Source organism: Chelonia mydas, chromosome 18 (assembly GCF_015237465.2).
Source record: "Chelonia mydas isolate rCheMyd1 chromosome 18, rCheMyd1.pri.v2, whole genome shotgun sequence".
NCBI classification, from domain to species: Eukaryota; Metazoa; Chordata; order Testudines; family Cheloniidae; genus Chelonia; species Chelonia mydas.
The window spans coordinates 11,913,786-11,933,244 of record NC_051258.2 but is presented as its reverse complement, the minus strand read 5'-3'; the positions used below and the strand labels follow the sequence as shown (position 1 = coordinate 11,933,244).

At 49.3% G+C, this 19,459-nt stretch overlaps 1 protein-coding gene across 3 annotated transcripts in view; it reads right to left on the bottom strand.

The window, feature by feature from the left end:
• Positions 1 to 19,459, bottom strand: part of CASZ1 (castor zinc finger 1) — a 270,749-nt gene that overhangs the window by 229,021 nt on the left and 22,269 nt on the right. For 2 of the 3 annotated variants that reach the window (XM_027826753.3, XM_027826770.3), the window contains exon 1: positions 14,082 to 14,376. The exons of the other annotated variant lie outside the window; for it this stretch is intronic. The gene's annotated coding sequence lies outside the window, so the exon portion shown is untranslated. Of the gene's footprint in view, positions 1 to 14,081; positions 14,377 to 19,459 lie in introns of those variants that run through there. 3 annotated transcript variants of the gene reach the window in all.

Here is a 19,459-nt window from a genome sequence, read left to right as displayed (position 1 = left end):
CACACACAGCCTTGTCACTCACTGACAAAGGGTCCCCTGGACAAGAGCAGTATCACTTGTCAGATCTAAGCACACGGACCCTGCCCACAATGCAGAGTACCAGACACATCTGGGAAGGAATGCCTCACTCAGCAGGACCACAGGTGCCTAATACTGCATGAAAATGCCCACAGCAACCCTGCCACAGATACCCAGTCCAGCCCGGGGACACCCATTCAGAGACACCCAAGTCCTGATGCTCCACTCCTGCTCTGAGATTCCAGCCCCTCCCAGCACTGTGGCAGTGAGCTGGTTAATTACAAGCTTCCTGGCTGCAATGGAGACGTGCCAGGCCCCAAGTGTTAGTTTAGCGTAATTTTTGGGAAGTCAATTTCCTCTGAGGTTTTTTTTTTTTCCTTTTTGTTTTATTTTTTAAAAGGTATTTTTTAAATGGAAACATTAGCACGTTCTGATGAGAGTGAGGACAGGGGCCTTTCGCCCGCCAGGCTGCAGCGGCGCCAACACACTTTCTAGACACCATAGTACGTGCCCACGAGAACCCCAGGGAAAAACAAAAGGTGACGTCAAAGCTACGATGGGGATGGCTCCTAAGGCCACCCACTAAAGGGAGCGGCCACTTAGCCCAGCTGCACCCATGTCACTCCACGGTCCCGACAGCTCATTCAAGATCCTAGGGATGAGCCTGAGTGTCCTGGCCAGACTCCAACTCAGGTAACCCTAAAGCCCTGCAACTGGATATTTTATCCCTTCTTCATTCCCTGTCATGAACAGCTGTGCAGGGCAACTGTTAAACAGCTGCCAAGTCACACCTCAGAAGTGGCTGCATTTCAGAGCTGGCTGAAGTGAAGTCTATAGTCCAGAGTGCTTTGGGATCCCTGCCACCTGGATGCCACAGTAATGGTGACCAGCCCTTTATAAACATTTAGCAGGAAAAGGAATACAGGGCCTGTAGGATTGTGATTGATCGTCACTGGATCCTGCGAGCAGTGCTGGGCAGGGAGAATGCAATGGGCTGCCCTGTGGGAAGCCCGGCTTGCAGCAACGGAAGTATCTGCTTTGCGCTGCCAAGCAGGGAAGCCAGCTGATTGATGCGCCTGGCCCAGCAGACACTCAGAGTACAAGCAAGGCAGGAGGCCTGGTCCCTGAGGCAGGGACAGGGTGTGGGGTGCATGGGAAATCAGGACCCCTCCTCTGGTCAGATACAGAACAGGACTGAGCAGGTCCAAAAGGTGAGCCCCCACCAGGCAGCTCCGCTCAGACAGAGAGCTGGCAGCCCAGTGCTGCGGACATACTGTGAGGCTAAGGAGGGTGACCCACTCCATGCAATGCCAGCCAAGTCCAACACATGAGCTGTTGTGCAGGCCAGGCAGTTGCCCTCCAGATCAGACTTAGGCTTCCTACCAGGGAAAGCTTCCAGTCCTCATGGAGCTGCCCAGCAGGGTGAGAGGGGAGCCACAGAGACCAGAGCTGACACAGGGTCTGTGATACGGGATCATCCTGTCTCCACCTGCTGAAAGAGGTTCAGCTCAGCTCAACAGCAGGTAGGATGGTCTTGTCGTTAAGATGTCGGCCCAGGGCTTAGGACACCTATGCTCTCAGTGACCTTGGGCAAGTCACTTCACCTCCCTGGGCCCCCCCATGCCACGGCACTGACCGCAAACCACCTCCCCACAGGTTGCAAGGCTAAAAGTGTTTGTAAAGCCCGTCAGGCCCCCCGGGTGAAAGGGGCCATGGAAGTGAAGGGCATCCTCTCTCTGACCATTGGCAATAGTCTCTCTCCTTCCATGATCACGCAGCTGGGGATGGGTTAACCCCTTCTGTTGGGGTGAGGCTAAAAATGTTACCACAGGCCTGCCCCAGTTAGGGGCTGCCTAGGGTACTGGTATCCCACACAGCACAGACAACTGAGTATATCAGTAAGGTTTCAAGCACACACACAAATGCACCAGACACAGGGGTCAGAGAACACGTTGTGCGACACATGAGCAGGCCACACTGAAAAGCGAGCAGGCAAGGCTTGTCCGTGTCATCCTTTGGTCCACCTCTGAATAAAGCCCACCTGGACGACCCAGCCAGGAGCTGCCTGTGTGTCTATGGGCACAGGGAGAGGTACCAAGCAGTGTAAGCTGCTCATGAGTAATGTGGAACTGCTTGGAGGGGAGAGTGGTGCTAGATGCCGACCACAGAGCTGTACACGCTCCACTCGCCCCACAGCCCCAAGAATGTAGAGTCCCCTCGAGGAAGCTCTGCAGGCTTGGAGAAGCACTAGCCTCTCCACCCTCTCAGAAGACAATCATGAGATCACAGAAGACCCCCTGAAGTTTCCAGAAGGCTTTACAAATAGATCTCTGTCGGGCCTTTGTACCGCTCCCTCCTTTTCTCCCACTTTTTAAAGATCTGGGGCCAGATCCTCAGCTGGTGTAAATCAGTGCAGCTCCCCTGACTTCACTGGAGCCATGCCAATTTGTGCCCGCTGAGGATCTAGCCCTCCAAGTTACTGGAGCTGCCAGTTCTTCCTTTGATAATTCCAAGTCTGACTTTCCACCAGACAGCAGCGCAGGCCCAGCCAAACCAGCAGGGTCAGCCGCGCTTCCCAACTGCCCGTGAACACCAGCTGAGCTCCTGGCACAGGACTGGGACCCTGCTGGAGCAGTGCTGTACATACAGTCAATCCACCCCTTCGTTGACTTTCTTCCTCTCTGTTGACAGATACAGCCACAGTAAATTTACGAGAGCTTGAGGGGGTTTAACCACTGTTAGTGCAGGAGCAGTCAGCTTCTGGAGAGCTGCACTGTACAGTGCAATGAGTTCATAGAGCTACAATGGACTGCCTGTGGCCGGGGAGGGCAGAGATGCAGGACAGCCCTGCCTGCCCAGGGGCGAATCAGATATGGTCAGATCTTCACTTGTCACTGTGACGATAAGGCACCTCGGGTACAAGCCAGTTTTGCCTCCCCACTTGTACGCATCACCAGGTTTTACTGCAAGAGAGGGAGGGAAAAGAAATCAAGATCTCCTACATTTGGGCACCAGCAGCCCAGTGAGAGCAGGGAGTGGGATGGTACAATGCAGTAAAAGCATGCCAGCAGCAGAGCGTTCATTAATGATGCAGGGTTGCCAACCCTCCAGGATAGACCTGGAGTCTCTAGGAATTAAAGATTAATCTTTAATTAAAGATGTTGTGTGATGAAACCTCCAGGAATATGGCCAACCAAAACTGGCAATTCTGTATGCCAGTTTTTACACCCAGGCCTTTGCGGTCTTCCTCGCCTGGGGGTGGGAGAAACCACCACTTCTACACATCTATCTCCAGCGGCAGGGATGAAAGGATCAGTGGCAGGAGAACACTGCTCCATCAAGGAGAGAGAGACATACCTTTCCTAGAGTAGGTGAGTTCAGGCTTGAATGGGCTGAGAGCCAGCAGCCTTGAAACCTCCCCCACCCCAAGTAACGGAGCCACAGCCCAGCGTAACATCCAGCCACCAGCAGCGTACAAGATGGAAGGAAAGGCTCTCACTTGAGAAGAGGATTGAGGCTTACCTGCTTCCTTCTCACAGCTGGAAATGGAATACACCCCCAACTGATCCTCCCTCTACACCAAGCCTAGAACATACTATACATAAACAACAGGTCTCAGTCTAAGCAGATTCAGGCTTGTTCTGTCCTTGGATGGGAAACCTCAAAGAAGCACTCAGGGGGTGCAAAAAATAGTTTAGGCAAGGCAGAGGGTTCTAGTCCATATCACTACTGAACTAACATGCTGCTGAAGGTGATGAGGTGTAAAACCAAGGCCCTGAGCATTACTGATCTTACAGCCCTTCTCCCAAGGAAAAGGAGTTTGGGCCCAGTGCCTGGAGACTTTCCCCTTGCAGTTTCAATTGCATACCATTCCCTTCTTCACCACTGGTGCAAAATGATTGTGTAGAGTTGCTGTGCCCTCTCAAGCAGCTCCCGCAGGCCACCCGAGAGCTGGGAGAAAATTCCTGTAACAGTTTGGGGTTTCTCTAGAGGAAAGTCAATGGAGTCGTTAACTGCTCCATCAAGGGATTCCAACAGCCAGTGCTCTGCTGGGGCAAGTGCGTGTGTGTGTTTAGCTCTTGGATGAGCCACCCTCTCCTGGAAGAGGGTCTTGGTCTTCACATTTATGGGGACTACTTCTGGAGACAGACTGGACTGATCTACGGCTTGTAACAATGGATTCCACTGAAAGGACCAGCGTGAGGCCCAATGTTTGGGAGGGATTGTTTTCCCCCTCCTCCGGCCTCTTTCAAGGGCCTCAAAGCACAGTGCCAGAAAACTGACTAGAAGACCAGGGAGGCAGCAATGGACATACATGGCCCAGAGGAGAGAGTTTGGCAACAGGGTGATGGATTCCTGAATGGAGTTATCAGTGTCCACCAGAACTTCTATTAGGCTGGAGGGGGAAACAGCGGTCCATACACATGCCTGGTGTAACGCCATTGGTTTCAGTGGGCTCACGTCAGCAATGAATTTGGTCCAGCAAACGTTTCTGGATGTCACTGTGGTCAGTCTCTCTCCTTTAGAAAATCCCACTGAATGGGCACAAAGACTAAGTGTGAAATTCTGGTCCCACGGAATTCAATGGCAAAGCTCCCCTGACTTCAGTGGAGACAAGATTTCACGCGAAATATCTTTCTCACTCAGGTAGCAGGAGTTTCGCCAAGGTCAGGGTGCAGACTGTGTCCAAAGAGAGAATTCTTCTTCTCCCCTAGTTGGAGGATAACTGCTGGGGGGCACTGCCAGAGCAGCTATGCATCCCTTACCTGTCCCAGTCTTCTCTCCCCATCACATCATCATCTCAGACTCTACCTGAGCTGAGACCACAAGCAGCGGAAACAGATAACTGAGGTGCAGTAAATTTTGGCACAAAGGTAGCAGACATGGGGCACGCGAGAACTCCCTCTGCTCCCCTCACAAGTCTCCCCCCACCCCCAAGGAACTTTCTATGCAACAGCACGGTTGTGTTCCCTTCCCTATCTCCTAATAAATATCATATTAAGCGAGATTAATATCTCCTTCCCAATCCAAGCAGCATGACCCACTTTCTGAATCAGGGCAAATGCAATTGGGCCCTGGAGTCCTGGGCCCCTCCCAAAGCCAAGAGATTTTGTAACAATTACAGCAACAAGAAGAAATAGAAAAGTAATAAGTGATTAAAGAGCATGGTGGTAGAATTGCAGCCATTGGGTAATTCTTGATATATTCCCGGCCATCCTATGCTCTGGGCCATTACCTAGGACACTGAAGCAATGGCACCCCCCACACCACACCACATGCATGTGCGCGTGCACACACACACTCTTCCACTGTCCTGCATTCCTCAAAAGTAACAGGTCCAATTTCAGATTCTGGCTAGTGGCCCAGGCACGGACAAAGGCTCCCATCCTGCACACCGCCCCTCCTCCCGGGAAAGTTGTGGTGGAGCAGGAATGGAGGTTTCAAATTCTACCAGTGCACCCCCTCTTTCTCCCCTCCCCCCGTTCACAGCCTGGGGGCATTTAACAGTGCGACTGTGCCCATGGAATTCCAGAGCCAACACTCAGCAAGAGCTTCAATCACAGCCAGCGATTTTGCCCCTCCTTCCTCAGCTGCCAACAGGTGAAGTCTCTTCCCCAGCTTCTCTCCAGACCTGCTGCCTAGAGCCCACAGGAAGGATGGGGGCATGGAAAGCAGGGAGTGAGGTGCACTGCACGTGCCCAGTGCTTTATGGACACATTATAAAGAAAGGCCTCTGCCCCAAGACTCTCACCCTTTGAGCCAAATGCTTTCTCTTACGTTTGCAAACCAGCTACAGTGGGAAGGCTGGAGCGAGGGGGCCGTATCCTGGTACTAGATACATTGGTGCAGCACCACTGGTTTCCATGGGGCTGCTCGCGATCAGAGTCTGACACGGTGGGTATGGAAAGCAGATCCCAGCAACCTGACCCGAAGCTGATGGGACCCGACGACAAGTGTCGGCTTTGGGGCAGCTCTCCTTCCGCCAGCGGGGCCGATGCTGCAGCGGGTGCATGCGCCTCTCCTGCTGGCCACCCCAACTTTGCTGCACTGTAAGTCCCACAGCCTCTCTCTCCCCACAGCGCAGCAGGGGGCAGTGGTTGGCAGGCGTGGAGCCCACAGCCACCACTGTATCAACCCCAGGGGGCAGCAGCACCAATTCAGAACTAGGGGCTAAGGGTTGGGCTCGGATTGGGTGGGTTGAGGCTTAAAAAAAAAAAAAAAACAGAGGCCCAAGCAGGCCTCTCATGGAGAGCAATTAAAAGGGGTAGTGGAGGAGATGTCAGTATTTCATTCATTGACTGAACCCACAAAATTATCCAGCCGACAGAGAGCTGACAGAAAATACTGGCTGGGGGGAACACGCCATGCTGACCTCCTCTCTATAGCTCAGCATTTATACTAAGCTCGTTGCTGTGGCCTATAAGCACCCTACTTCCTGTGCCCAGCTGGCACGAGGAGAACAGGGCAAAGGGTCACACATTAGACAGGCTACCCTCCCGCAAATGGCACCTTGAACCCCAGGCACCCACCATCCATCTAGTACTAGTTATTTATTAAAATGATGGCAGCACCTAGAGACCCCATATGTGATAGGTATTGTACAGACACAAAGTAAGAGAGTCCCTGCCCCAAAGAGCTTATAATCAAAGAGACAAAGGGCAGGAGGGGAAATCGTGGCACAGAGAGGCAAAGTGACTCGCCCAAGGTCAAGCAGCTGGTCAGTGGCAGAGCTGGCAACAGAACCCAGGTGTCCTGCATTCCAGTCCAATGCCCTCCCCACTGGACCATGCAATAGCCTAGCAGAGTTTCTGATTTCATGTCACACATTCTTCTCTCTGAGGGTTACAGCTGGGTCTCCTCAGCACCCCTTGGCAGAGTGAGACAGGGGCTAACGTTGATTTTAAAATTACTGAGGGAACTATTTAAAAAAAAAATAAAACAAAGGAAAACCCTTTTACCCAGATTTTGGAGATTAAAAAAAAGGCAGAAAAATCCTCATCTTAATACAAAATTGTATCTGATGTGTCGTGGCATGAAAATGTTTTTCACAGCATTTTTCCAGTGTGATCTCACGCGCCCTGTAAACGGGGTACGCCCAAAACACCAGGTATTTTATGGGACACAAACAGAGCAAACACATACACAATTTAAAAACTAAACAAAACATGGGATTGGTAAATATTTAAATTAATCAGAGCTGGCATCTGTAGTGGCTCCCCTCCCTGAGAGACATTTGCAACACTTAAAAAAAAAAAAAAAAAAAAAAAAAAACGAACAACACGACCTTTTCCTTTGTGTTTGTTAGTTCATTGCAGTTTGCGGGGTTGGAGCAGTCCAGGCACTTCCCAGGGTGGAGTCCAAAGAAAGAGAGCGAGGGGCTTTCTCCCTTCCTGGCACCAGGGTTTGGGGCTGGCTGCACAAACCAGTGGGGATGGGTCTGGCCAGGTGAGTTGCTCCGACCTGTCTGCCGTCTCACTCCACGTTTCATTATTTTTTTTCTCCTTTTCATTTTAATTGTTGGAGGAGTTTACAGAGCTGTTTGCCAAAAAACAATCGACTCCAGGGAACAGCTTACACAAAAAAGGGTGTGTCGCCATAGTGAGGCCGGGGAGCCATGGAAACCACCACCTTTTTGCATTAGCCCAGGTGAAACCAAAGCTTTGTGGATGGCTTGTGAAACCCACAGCGATCTGCTGGCAAGTGAAACAACGCACACACAGAGCATGCATAGAGCACCCAAGAGTGTGCACCCTGGCACTAGCGCCCAGATGTGCAACTCCCTAGCATAAAAGCTTGACTCTCATCTTCCAGTCGTCCCATTTTATTCTGAAGTGTCTGTCTGTCTGTCTCTCTCTCTCACACACAGGTATGTTCACACTACATCTTGTTCACATAGTCAAAGAACATATGCATAAGCATACACGCGCACACACTCCTTCACAAAGTCACCAATGAAGACACCCATAACCAGAGACAGACCCATCCCAGTACAAGTGTGGGTGCACACAGAGAGATATGATCACACAGGTGTGCACACACACAATACTGTATACAAATGCATGCCAACAAAGAGCCACGCCAACAGCCACATGATCAAACGTGGACACACACACACACAGAGGCACTTGCAAATACAAGACACCAGCACAATGCATGTGTAAATGTTACAGATGATGAGCAGCGACTGTGCCTTGTGTTTTCATTCCAGACCACAAAAGGAACAAACAAAAAGGGAGCAAAGAAAAGAGAGGGGAACAGAACTGGTGTCTTCCCAGGCCAGCTCAGTTAGTGTCACAGAGACAGGAGCATGCGGGCCATGTGTGTTTGGACACAGGTAACTATGTGAGGGTAGAGGAGATGTTTTCCTTGTGGGGCGGACCGTGCTGGACATACGAAGGCGGCTGGCTGGTGAGGGACCCTGGCTGCATTCTTCACAATCGTACAAAAGAAAACAGAGAATTCCTGAGAAGCAGCAGCTGCCAGCCCGATTGCACCGAAAACAGGAAAACAACAAAATAATGGAGAGAAAAGAGGGGATTTCAAAAGCCACCTGGGCCTCTCAGTATCTGTCCCCTAGGGAAAGGAGAGCACTACAAACTGGGATTCTCAAAGTGGCAGCATCAGTAGCTCCCCACCTTTCAGCTCCAGAGACTTGCTCACATTGCCAAAAATTGACAACATTGAAATAGGGTTTAGCCACTAAGGGGTGGAGTTCAGCCATGGGCAGCTCATTAAAGGAATTAAGTGGTGCTCGGGCCTCTGCAGAGGGCTGGTGGTTGCCCAGCAGCCTCCCGATCTGTTCCTTCTTCACGCAAAACCACCCCAAGTTCAGCCGGAGAAGCCAATGGACCCCTGCCCCAGCCCATTCCTGAGGCCAATGCAGGGTGTGGTCTAGCGTTCAATGGGACTTTGGGCTAAGGAGGGAGGACCAGGCCACAATGGGCTTAAGAAACGTCCAGAGACTTGGAGAAACAAAAGGTTTCAGGCCCTTCCAAAGTGTGGAACGGGCCTCGGAGCCGGCAGCAGCAAGCAGTGGCTGGCTTTACTGGGCTCCTCCCCATTTTTTTTTTTTTTTTTTTTGGGGGGGGGGCCTCAATTCTGCTCATTCTCCTGCCAGGGGTCAAAGGTCAGGTCACCACACGGTCACCCCTGACCCACACACCAGAGCATGTGCTATCACGTCCAGCATCCAATAAACCCCCGAGAAGCAGTGAACCCTAGAACTAGGACGAGAGAGAATCCCCTGATTAAAGCAGGGTCAGGGAGCAGAGCTGAGTCTGCACATATCAACCCCTTGTACCACTCCAGCATCCTCAACCCGCCACCCTCTGGGGCAGCGCCACGCTTTAATCCAACAACATGGGACCAACAAGGGGCTGCTGACAGGTGCCTACAGGAGCCATTCTTGGGCAGCATCGCTTGATACATGGCATGGAACAGGTAGAGCACACAGCGTCCCGATGCTTTAAAAAGATCAGTGCCCATCTCCTCGCTCACACATCCACCCAGCCTGCTCCTGAGCCCTGCCTGCCCCATAACCGAGATGTTGGCAGTGCCAGCCTTTATCTGGGGACTGTGCCAATGTCAGCAAGCAACCTGCAATCAGGCCAAGACAGGACTGTAAGATCAGCGCGAGATTCTGAGGGGAGCAGTTCAGTCTTCTGAGGGGAAGTTTCAGGTTCTGGGAGGCATTTTCTGATGGGGTGACAGACTGCAGTGGAGACCCACTACAGCAGACTAAACCCTCGCAACCCAGCTCAGCCTGCTCCAGCCAGAAGACAAACAGACCCACCTGCCACCAAGCCCAGGAGCTGAGAGGGAAACCAAGGGCTGATGAAGTTTGGGGGGAGACCCATGCAAAGTGGGGTGGGCGGTGGGATGAAGATGGTGGTTAGGAGTGACGGTTGGTTTTTTACCCACAACCCCCTTCCCACCAGGCCATGGATCTCCCTGGTTATGCTTTCTCTAAGCAACAGGAGACCCGTTCAAACCTGGTGTAAGAAGGGGAAACTCCATTTACTTCCAGGCACCCACTTACACCAGATCAACATTTGACCCATGGGCTTTCTATTGAGATGAACCACTACCCTCCCCCACCCAATGGCTCCTTTGTCCTTCCATCCAAGGTGCCTGACAGAGACCCATTAACCCAAGCCCACCTGCCACCCAACCAGTCAGCACCATAGCTGAAGAGGCTAAAGGCCCAGTTAGCCACAGCCCTCCCCTGAGTCACACGGCGACAGCAGCCAGGAGTCTGGAGTAACAGCCAGGGGCTCTAGCCACTAGCCCACACAGCCCCCCTATGCCTCAGCATAATTCACTGCTCCCGAAGAGCAAGGTTTGGAGGCTCCATGAGGAGCAGGTCCTTTCCTGAGGATAGAGAGACGGTACCAGGCCTGAGGCCTAACAGGCCAGGAGAGGTGGCGAGTGCCAGTAAGGCTTGGTGCGTCAGCCTTTCTGGCATCGACCTCCCAGACTCATTCAAATATTGCCCTTTTTTTTTTAATTTAATGTTCCCTGTAATTCATCCATCCCAAAAGATAATCAATAGAGCCCGTAATGAAAATTTGAGCCATATTTTATGAGTCGCTGCAGGAGAAAGGGCCACATCAGCAAGACTGGCTTTGCAGCATCGTTCTCACCCACCTGCCTGCTGGCTGGGCCTCCCCCCTGCAGGGCCACCCAAGGGGGGAGCTAGAATCATAGAATATCGGGGTTGGAAGGGACCTCAGGAGGTCATCTAGTCCAACCTCCTGTTCAAAGCAGGGCCAATCCCCAATTTTTGCCCCAGATCCCTAAATGGCTCCCTCAAGGATTGAACTCACAACCCTGGGTTTAGCAGGCCAATGTTCAAACCACTGAGCTAACCTTCCCTGCCCTTCCCCTTTATTGACAGTAAGGGCTCTTTGGACCTGCTGTTTAAAGTGTTGGGGGGGGGGAGGGGAGGAGGAGGCTGGACTGACACACCAGAGGGATTCCCCAAGGCATCATTCATGCTTCCCAGTCCTGGAGAGAGCCAAGTGACCCAGCCTGGCCCTGGATGGATGAGAATGCTGTTGTGTGGGATCTGCCAGCAGGGTCTCACCGAGCTTCCTGCCATGACCCTCTGGTCCTTGGGGCTGCCCCTCAGCGAGGCTGGTCTTGGGGCTTCTCCCCAAAGGGGAAAAGGTCTAGGGCCTGCCGCGCTTCAGTATAGACTGATGCCAGGCTATGGCAGGGCTTGGACACTCAACCCAGAGAGCTCTAGTGACTGGGAACAGCAGCCATGTTATTCCACAAGGGACCACCCTTCACACCCAGGGCTGGATCCAATGGGGCTTTCACCTCCTGTCTTATTGCACTCCACTTCCAAATACTTTGAACCCCAGCAAACTCCTCTGTAGTGCTACTGAGGTCCCAGCAATCAAAGAGTTGGCCTGGGCGCCCTATTACACTCAGAGGCTGAGAGCACCAACCCACTCTCTTGCCCCCATATTAGTGCCCAGGGTGTGCACAGCTTAATTCCAACACCCAGTCCCTGGCATTGGCCCATTTCATTTGGTGGCTGGAATTGTGAATGCTGACACTCCATCTATTCTCCCAGCATGGTGCTAGCCGGCTAGTTCTCACACATACCCAGGAACACAGAAAGCTCTGAAACTCAGGCAAAAGACTCAGTCCTGTTCCCGGAACCTTTCTTCACCTTGGATTCCCAGCAGCAGGCCCCCCATCCTCCCTTTAAGGGCGGGAGCATATTTCACAGCCTGAAGCTGCCGCGTCCGCTGCGAGCCGGAGGTAACGAAACTGGCTTTTATTTGGCTAAAGTAAAATATCAGAAGTGAAAGGCTGGGAGTGAAGAATTTATAACAGCAGCTAAGGCTGCAAAAATACTGGGTCTGACCAGGAGCTGCCCTCTATGTCATGCTGCTCTGCTTCTGAGGGGCTGGATGCTGTGTGGAGGGTAGCCAGAAATCCTCAATTCTCTACATACTCGAAAGCAGCGACATCTGCAGTCGGCACTTCCCCTTCCTCCAAACTAGGATGCATGCCCCTATGCACAAGGCTGAAAAGCCAAGGAACCTTCATCCACCCACAGGTGCTGGTGGCAATCTCAACTTGAAATGGGGTTATTAAAAGGAGAGGGTAACCAATCCAGCCACACCCCAAGCTGTGCAGTCATAAGGGGGACGTTCCTGCCTCCCAGTGGAGGGCTGAAAGTGAATTTGGTTCTGGTGAAAGGCGAGGAGCAGCCGCCCTGGAGACTGAATTTACAGAGCAGGTACGGCAGGGCAGCAGCGCCAGGTTCCCCAACCTCACCCTGCCAACACAGTCCTGACCTGCCTGGACACCAACGGGGGAGAGCGCGCAACTCAATCGCTAGGCCTACTGCATCCTTCTATCTAGGTGCTTACACACCCGCCCCATCGCTTAACACCCAAGCGCTTCGCTAGCGTTCAGGATTTAGCCTCGCTATGCCCCTGAAGGCAGGGTAGTGCCATTATCCTCATTTTACAGATGGGGAAACTGGGGCACAGGGAGATTAAGAGACTTGCTCAAATTCCAACAGCAAATCTGTGGCAGAGCTGAGATTAGAACCCAGGACTCTTGAGACCCAGCGCAGTGCTATACCCACAAGGCCATCTTTCCTTCTTGGTCTCTCTGCTGACACTGACGAGAAAGTAGCTCCAGTGACAATACCCATCCACTAGGAACTGAGCAAGAGCACAATGAGACATGCAACGTCTCTCGGGTAGTGACACCTTTCAGTCACTACTGACTTGCACCGGATTTGAACCGGAGGCCTTTACTAGTATGTCACAGTCATCCAGTCCCTCCCCAAGCCCTCAGGGAGTGCTCAGAGCCTTCTGCTTACCCAGCCTCTTTGATAAGTGGATATGCAGTAGTCTATAGCATTTGAGATAGTAATATGCCATATATGCATTATATACAGACGCAGCTAGACATAGTAAATTACATACAGACACACAGATATATAAATAAATTACACACACACACAGAGACACTATATACAGTCACACAGACATGCTACAATATATATTAGTATGGTTAATGTGACATCAGACAAACAACCCTATGAACATGACATTCAGCCAGTACTATCCGCTCTGACTTGCTCAGAACACTCCGAATACGGCCTGTCAGCAGACGTCACTTACAGCAGAAATATTCTAACCTGATATAAACCCTTAGAGGTCCCCACCACCAGATCCATTTTTTAAAGTGACACATTGCCGGCTATTGGTCCCTAGAGCAGGCTAATTGCTTTTGCTAGTTTTAAAAGCTAGAAGTTATTTCACTGAAAAAGTGACTCAGGGCCTGAGAGCGCAGAGAGGTCATTGGGTTTCTGGCATTAAATGACCAGGTGCACAAATATACACGTGCGCAGCACATACCAGAGCCTTCCCTCTGAGGATCTCCTCATACTTCACCCTGAGACATGCTGAGGGGGAACAAGGGAGATGAAGCAGCTTACTCAGGGTGACACTGTGCCTTTAGGTTGGAGGGGGGACAACGTGCAGGTCTGTGCTCTAACTACTAGACTATACTCTCCTTTAAGCAACTGCTTTTCAAAGATATGCACAAGGCTGTTAAGGCTTCTAAAAAAAACTATATTCAGAGACCTCTTTAAATCACTCAGCAACTGGAGAGATGCTCAGCAGGGGAGCAGCCCAGGGCAGTCCTTAGGCCAGAAGATCATCCTTTGAGAGTAGCAACAGTTCAAATACAGCCGGGCTCTCCAGATAGCCAGTATCCTGGGGATTAAGTAAGGACACAGCAACAGCTCTCTGCATCCTAAAGGAAACAGAGGGGTTAAGACAACCCCCATCACAGTGGGTCTCACAGGAAGATCCCACTTCATAGGCAGCCTTGCCAGCTGCTTGACTCCAGTACTACCTGCTGTTGCTTATGGACTAGAGGGCAGTTTACAGAAACTCTTCAGAAGTTACATAAAATAGCAGAACCTGGGAAATTCCCCCAATGAAAGCAACATTCAAGGTCACAATTTCCCAAGGAGAGAAAAATGCAAAAAAGCACATGTTCCTGCACAAACATGCACTTACCTGTGCCAAGAAGCAACCACAGGGTTTGAGTCCACAGGTGAGACTGGTACACATTCAGAATATTGGGACACACCTGTTGCACCCTTCTTGGGAAAACCCGCTCCAACTGTTTGGCAGAAAAACAACAGGGGGAAGGAAATCCCTAGGTAAAATCCTTCTGAGTGGAGGGAAAAGCTGTTCAGCCCCTCCACCTGCTGGGAAGCAGCCAAGTGATGTTCCTTCCACCTAATTCTTGCTCGGTGAATTGCTTGTTGTTTTGATGATGCTTGTTAATTTTATTTCAAAGGCAATCATAGCTCAGATGAGCATCACTGTCTGGGGGTTTTAATTATTTCTACTAATATATTAACTTTCATTCACAAATATTTTCTTGGGTGAATTTCCTTTTTTTTTTTTTTTTTTTAAAATTATCCCTCCCTGATCAACAGCATTTCCAGTTTTACTGAAATTTCTTAAGAATGTGTGTACAAGTAGTTGTGAGTATAAGGGGCTGTGTGCATGCAAACTTGCACCAATGTTTAATTAAACCAGTGCAAACATCTTTGTTCATCTTATCTTGGTTTCAGAGGGGCTTATTTTTGGTTTAGCTGAACCCTGCCCTGATTGACTTAAGCTGAACTGAAATAAGAGTATTCATATACCCTTTTGTGCCAGTTTAACTAAAATCAGTTTTAAAATTACACCTTAAGTTAAATTGATACAACACCTGCATTTACAGCTAAAATAAATGTTTTAAACCTATCTACTTTTCAATATTAATGGTGCATGTTTGCTTTCAGCATTTCTCTCCTGTACAAATTAAAATAAAATAAATAAAGTCAATTTCTCTTGTATTTATTAGTCAATTTCACTTCCAGGTTCTCTGGGCTGCAACATTTGGGTTCCGAACAGTCCAGGAATTAATTTAAAAGCAACATTTTCCTTTGGGATTTTCTCTCTCTTTTTTTTTTTTATGTAACCTTCTCTACCAGTCATTCTTGGTGTAAACATGTTTTTTTTGTTTTACAAAAATCTTAATATTTTAGGGGTAAATGATCATATTTAGAGTGAAGAGAGATCAGTTGCTGCAGATACTACTTGCTTCTCAGACACACACTGTTGTATGGAAATTCCTAATCTTCATCCACCCAAGAGCAAGGAGATGCAGCTTGTGTGATTGATACTTATAGTGGCAGCAACATTTAAAAGCCCTTAACAGAGTTTTTCCATTTTTTCCCCACTACTTAGGTGTTTTTTTTTAAATTTACTATAATACTATTCCCAATATGATATGATGATGACCAGGAATGTGACTGTAACGGCTTGAGAGATGTGAATTCTCTACTGTTTGATACAGGCCCCGATCCCTGCAAACACTTACACACAAGCTTAACTTTATTTTACATGAATCATTCATTCCATTGACCCTTCATGTGAATAAAGTTGAGCACGAATGTTTGCAGGATTGGAGTGAAAATCGTCATCATTTCAACTAAGGCCCCTTTACAAACTGCATAGAGGAGCCTTAAAATGGAAATAAGTTATATTCTGACCCATTGTAAGGCACTTATCTGCTGCCAGAGTGGTGTAAAGGGAGTTAAGAATAAATAAGAATCTGGGCCCATAGTGGGCCTTCTCCTTTTCTACTAGCTGAAATCGATCCTAAATGTCTTGCGTTTCTTTTTATCCGTGTATCTGACTATTTCTTCAAGTGGTTTAATTCTCCTGATTCCTACATTCAATAAAGCAAAAACTGTTTTGCCAGCAAACAACTTTGTGAGCCACAATAGGCGTTCCCAGAAGTTACATCACAAAATAAAAAGTCATGCAATTAGACCGTACAGCAGAAACCAAAAAACAAAAAACCCTGTTGCTTAATTTTATATTTTAATAAACAGCCTACTGTAAAAAGCAGGGTACAAAAATGGGAGCACCTCTGTGAGTAAGGCTGTGCTGTCAACAAGATTTTCCTTGTGAATTCCATCTCTTTACGCCGCTCAGCCAGCAGGACCGGATGGAATGTGTCTCCTCCCTGTTTTTAAAAAGGCTGTGCTGCTGGTAATCCATGAAAACTGGTAATCCATGAAGATCACTTCCCCCAAGTGAGATCCCTCCTATTAGCACCGTAGCTCTCAGGGGGCAAGATTCCAACGCCCTTACTCTCCTTGAGCTGTAGCATCTCACTCCTCCAGTGGTCCCATTGAAATCAAGGTGCTAATTGGTGTGAGCAAGGATAGCAGAACCTGATCCATGGAGACAGGATAGGTCCATAAAACACATCCTGACCCTAAAAAACCACTAAAGACCTGGTATTTCCAAAGGTTCTAAGCACTTCCATAGACTTCAGTTGGAATTCTGGATGCTCAGCGCTTCTGAAAATCAAGATCTAAGTGTCTGAACTACTCCATATTCTGTTCTCCACGCCTCCCTCCTGGCCTATTTTTCCTCACCTGCAAAACACCCCTTTAAAACCAGAACCTTTTATTTGTTATATGTGTAGGCTGTATCTCCTGCTGAAAGGTAACTGGAGTTTAGACAAAGACAAGAGCCGGGGAGTCCCACTGACTTCACTGCATAAATGTTCGCAGAATCAGACTTCATAGTGTTACAGAAATCATGGGTTAAATTCACTGCCGGCATGAACTGGGGCAGCTCTATAGCTGCTTATATCAGCAGTGAACTTGGGCCCTTTCATTTCCCAGCCTTTATTACCATCAGCAGCGGAGATTAAGACAAAGTTTGGTATGTTTTAATCTAATTTACCTGTCGCCATTTATTTTCCCCATCCTACCCAGTTTGGACAATGAAACTAAACCTGTCAGTTTCACTTTCTGGTTTTCCTGCATTAGCGCCGATGCCATTTTGAGTTTCAGAGCAAGTCTTCACCTATGCTTTAAAAATTCATTGAGATTACAAGGAAAAAAACCAAAACATGACAACATTTTTCGTAGTGGATGAAATTCTTTTCTTAAAAAAACAAAAGCTACTCCAAAGCAGAAGAACAGAGCAAAATTTGATTTGGTGAGGGGGGAGGGGGGAAGAGAGAGTATGTGTCCCCCCCATCCCTTATATATAATTACACATATATGCACACACACACACTCACTTTGGTCTAAAACTCTCTTGGCCATGTCCCTTTAATGTATAAAATGAACGGATATTTTTAAAGATTGGTTTGGATAGTATTTTATGATTCACTGTTTTGTATTATTCTCATATGGAGAAATGAAGGAAGTGTCTATAAGAAAAGAATATCATCTTATAAAGATACTTTCATCCCTAAGTGCTTGACGATTAGATGTATACAGCACCACCGAAATGCAGCCACCTCTGCAGTATGGACTGGGGAGGAAAGTTTTGGTCAAGGTCAAAAGGACAAACTCTGATTGTTGGGTGAAATTCACCTGGTGCAGAAAGCCAGCACTAGGTGTATGTTTCGTTTCAAGTGCATCAATAGGATTTAAATAGGACGTATGTAGTACCTAGGTCTTGTGCTGGTTCTCTACATAGGTCATGAACAATACCAAGGGATTTTCTTGAAGAACAGGGCAGGATCGCAGGACATCACACCGGTGCAAGCCAGGAGTAACTCCATTAAGTGAAGAAAGCTACACCAATATATGCGAGGAGGCAAAATCAAGCCCTTGGAGTTTTAAAAGTATTCTGTGGGTCTTTCACAGGAGAACCAGCATGGTAACTCCCAGGAGAACGAAAGGCAAAACCAGCCCCACCCAGATTCAAAGCAGTGTTTGCTAGGAAGATGAGCATTTCCAACCTGCTGCTCAGACCATTAAGCCACTCACTTCAGCAGCACCAGATGCTATCAGGTATGTGATTCAGACAAGATTAAATGATTACAGCCTTACAGGGGCTGGTTCTTAAAATGCGTCTGATTCAGTGAATGGAATCTGGTAAAGTCACATCCTGCACAGTTCTGCCATCAATCCTGGACCTCGGAGCTACCTGGTGGCCGGCCTCTTGGTGGGGTCTGCACGAGCCTCCTGCCCACTGCAACTGCTTGTATCAAAGCATCTCCTCCATGGGCCACAAATCCTTGCCAACAATGCTCAGTGTGAGCCACTGGGGTGAGATGGGAGCCGAGCCCCCTACCAGCAAAGCAGAGTGCAGTGCTTCGCAGCTGCTGAAAGCCAGATCCAGCTGCAATGCAGTGCCTCGCCAATTTAGCACTGATATAAAGGAAAAGATCCCATCAAACAGGGGTTGAGCTGGGCTGTGGATTCTGGGATTAGGTGTCTGGAAAGCCATCTGAGGAAGCAGGCCTGGGAAGGCAGCAAGGGGATTTAACACATTCAGCCATCCCAGCATGCTGAGTAAGCATCCTCCCAACCTCAGGTGTGCAGACAGGCAAGTAGACACACACGGGGCCTGAGACAGGAAGGGAGAGAGAGCCAGGAAGGGCCTGGGAGAGCGAGTCAAATGGAACCGGAGACAGACAAAGACCAGGAGGCAGCTGTCAGGTTTACCAATGCCAGGAGGCGGGAGCAACAAGTTAGAATTCACAGCACATTTCAGCAGGTCCAGGAAACCCACCTCGACTTAAGAGTCAAGAGAAAGCAGCAGCTCTGGCACTGTGAAATATGAGATCAGATCCTAACCCTCGAGAGGAACAGCATATGGCACATGGTGGCTATCCAATGGAGAGGCCGCTATGCCATCTTCCACGGTGACCGAGGCCCAGCGAGATGAGAATAAATTCTGATCTTAAACAAGCTATAATTTCTGAAAATTTAATGCTGATGAAAGGTGCCAGTCTGGCAGCCCCAGCGACTGCAGGCCTCTCTCCTCGGCATATGTTTCCCCCACACTGTCCCAACACTGCGTCTCAACCCTGGTTTCAGGGAGAGAAAAGGGAGCTCAGTCTCCCTGCCCCATTCAGTCTTTGGGCTGGCTCTCTGCTGAGCTGTCAATGAGGTCAAACAGTGCTGAGCATGGCTATGGTCTCAGTGCCACAGCATCTCTCCACTAAGAGTTAGACCGAGTGCCCCATTTCCATGTTCCCATCTCACTGATTATAGGCCACAGAAAGGCTATCAGATGGGCCCTATCCACCTGGGCTGGATTTTAGCTAGACCAGAGAAGGCCCTTCCATCCCTGAGCCTTCCAGACCCCCATGGATTTGGATTTCATCCTTTGGGCTTGAACAGTGATGAATCCAACACCCTAGGCCACGAATGAAGCGGAAAAGGAGAAGGATAGTGAGAGGGGATAGGGAGTGTGACTGGCTGGCCTAGTTGTCCCTATCTCGCTGCCTAGGGCCAGGAGGCGTTGTGGAGGAGGACTGAATCCAGACCACGCGAATTCCATCCTTCCCCCAAGTGGCAATATCAACACAAAAGACCCTGGCTGAATCAAAGAGCCGAAGGAAATGGGAAAGGAGG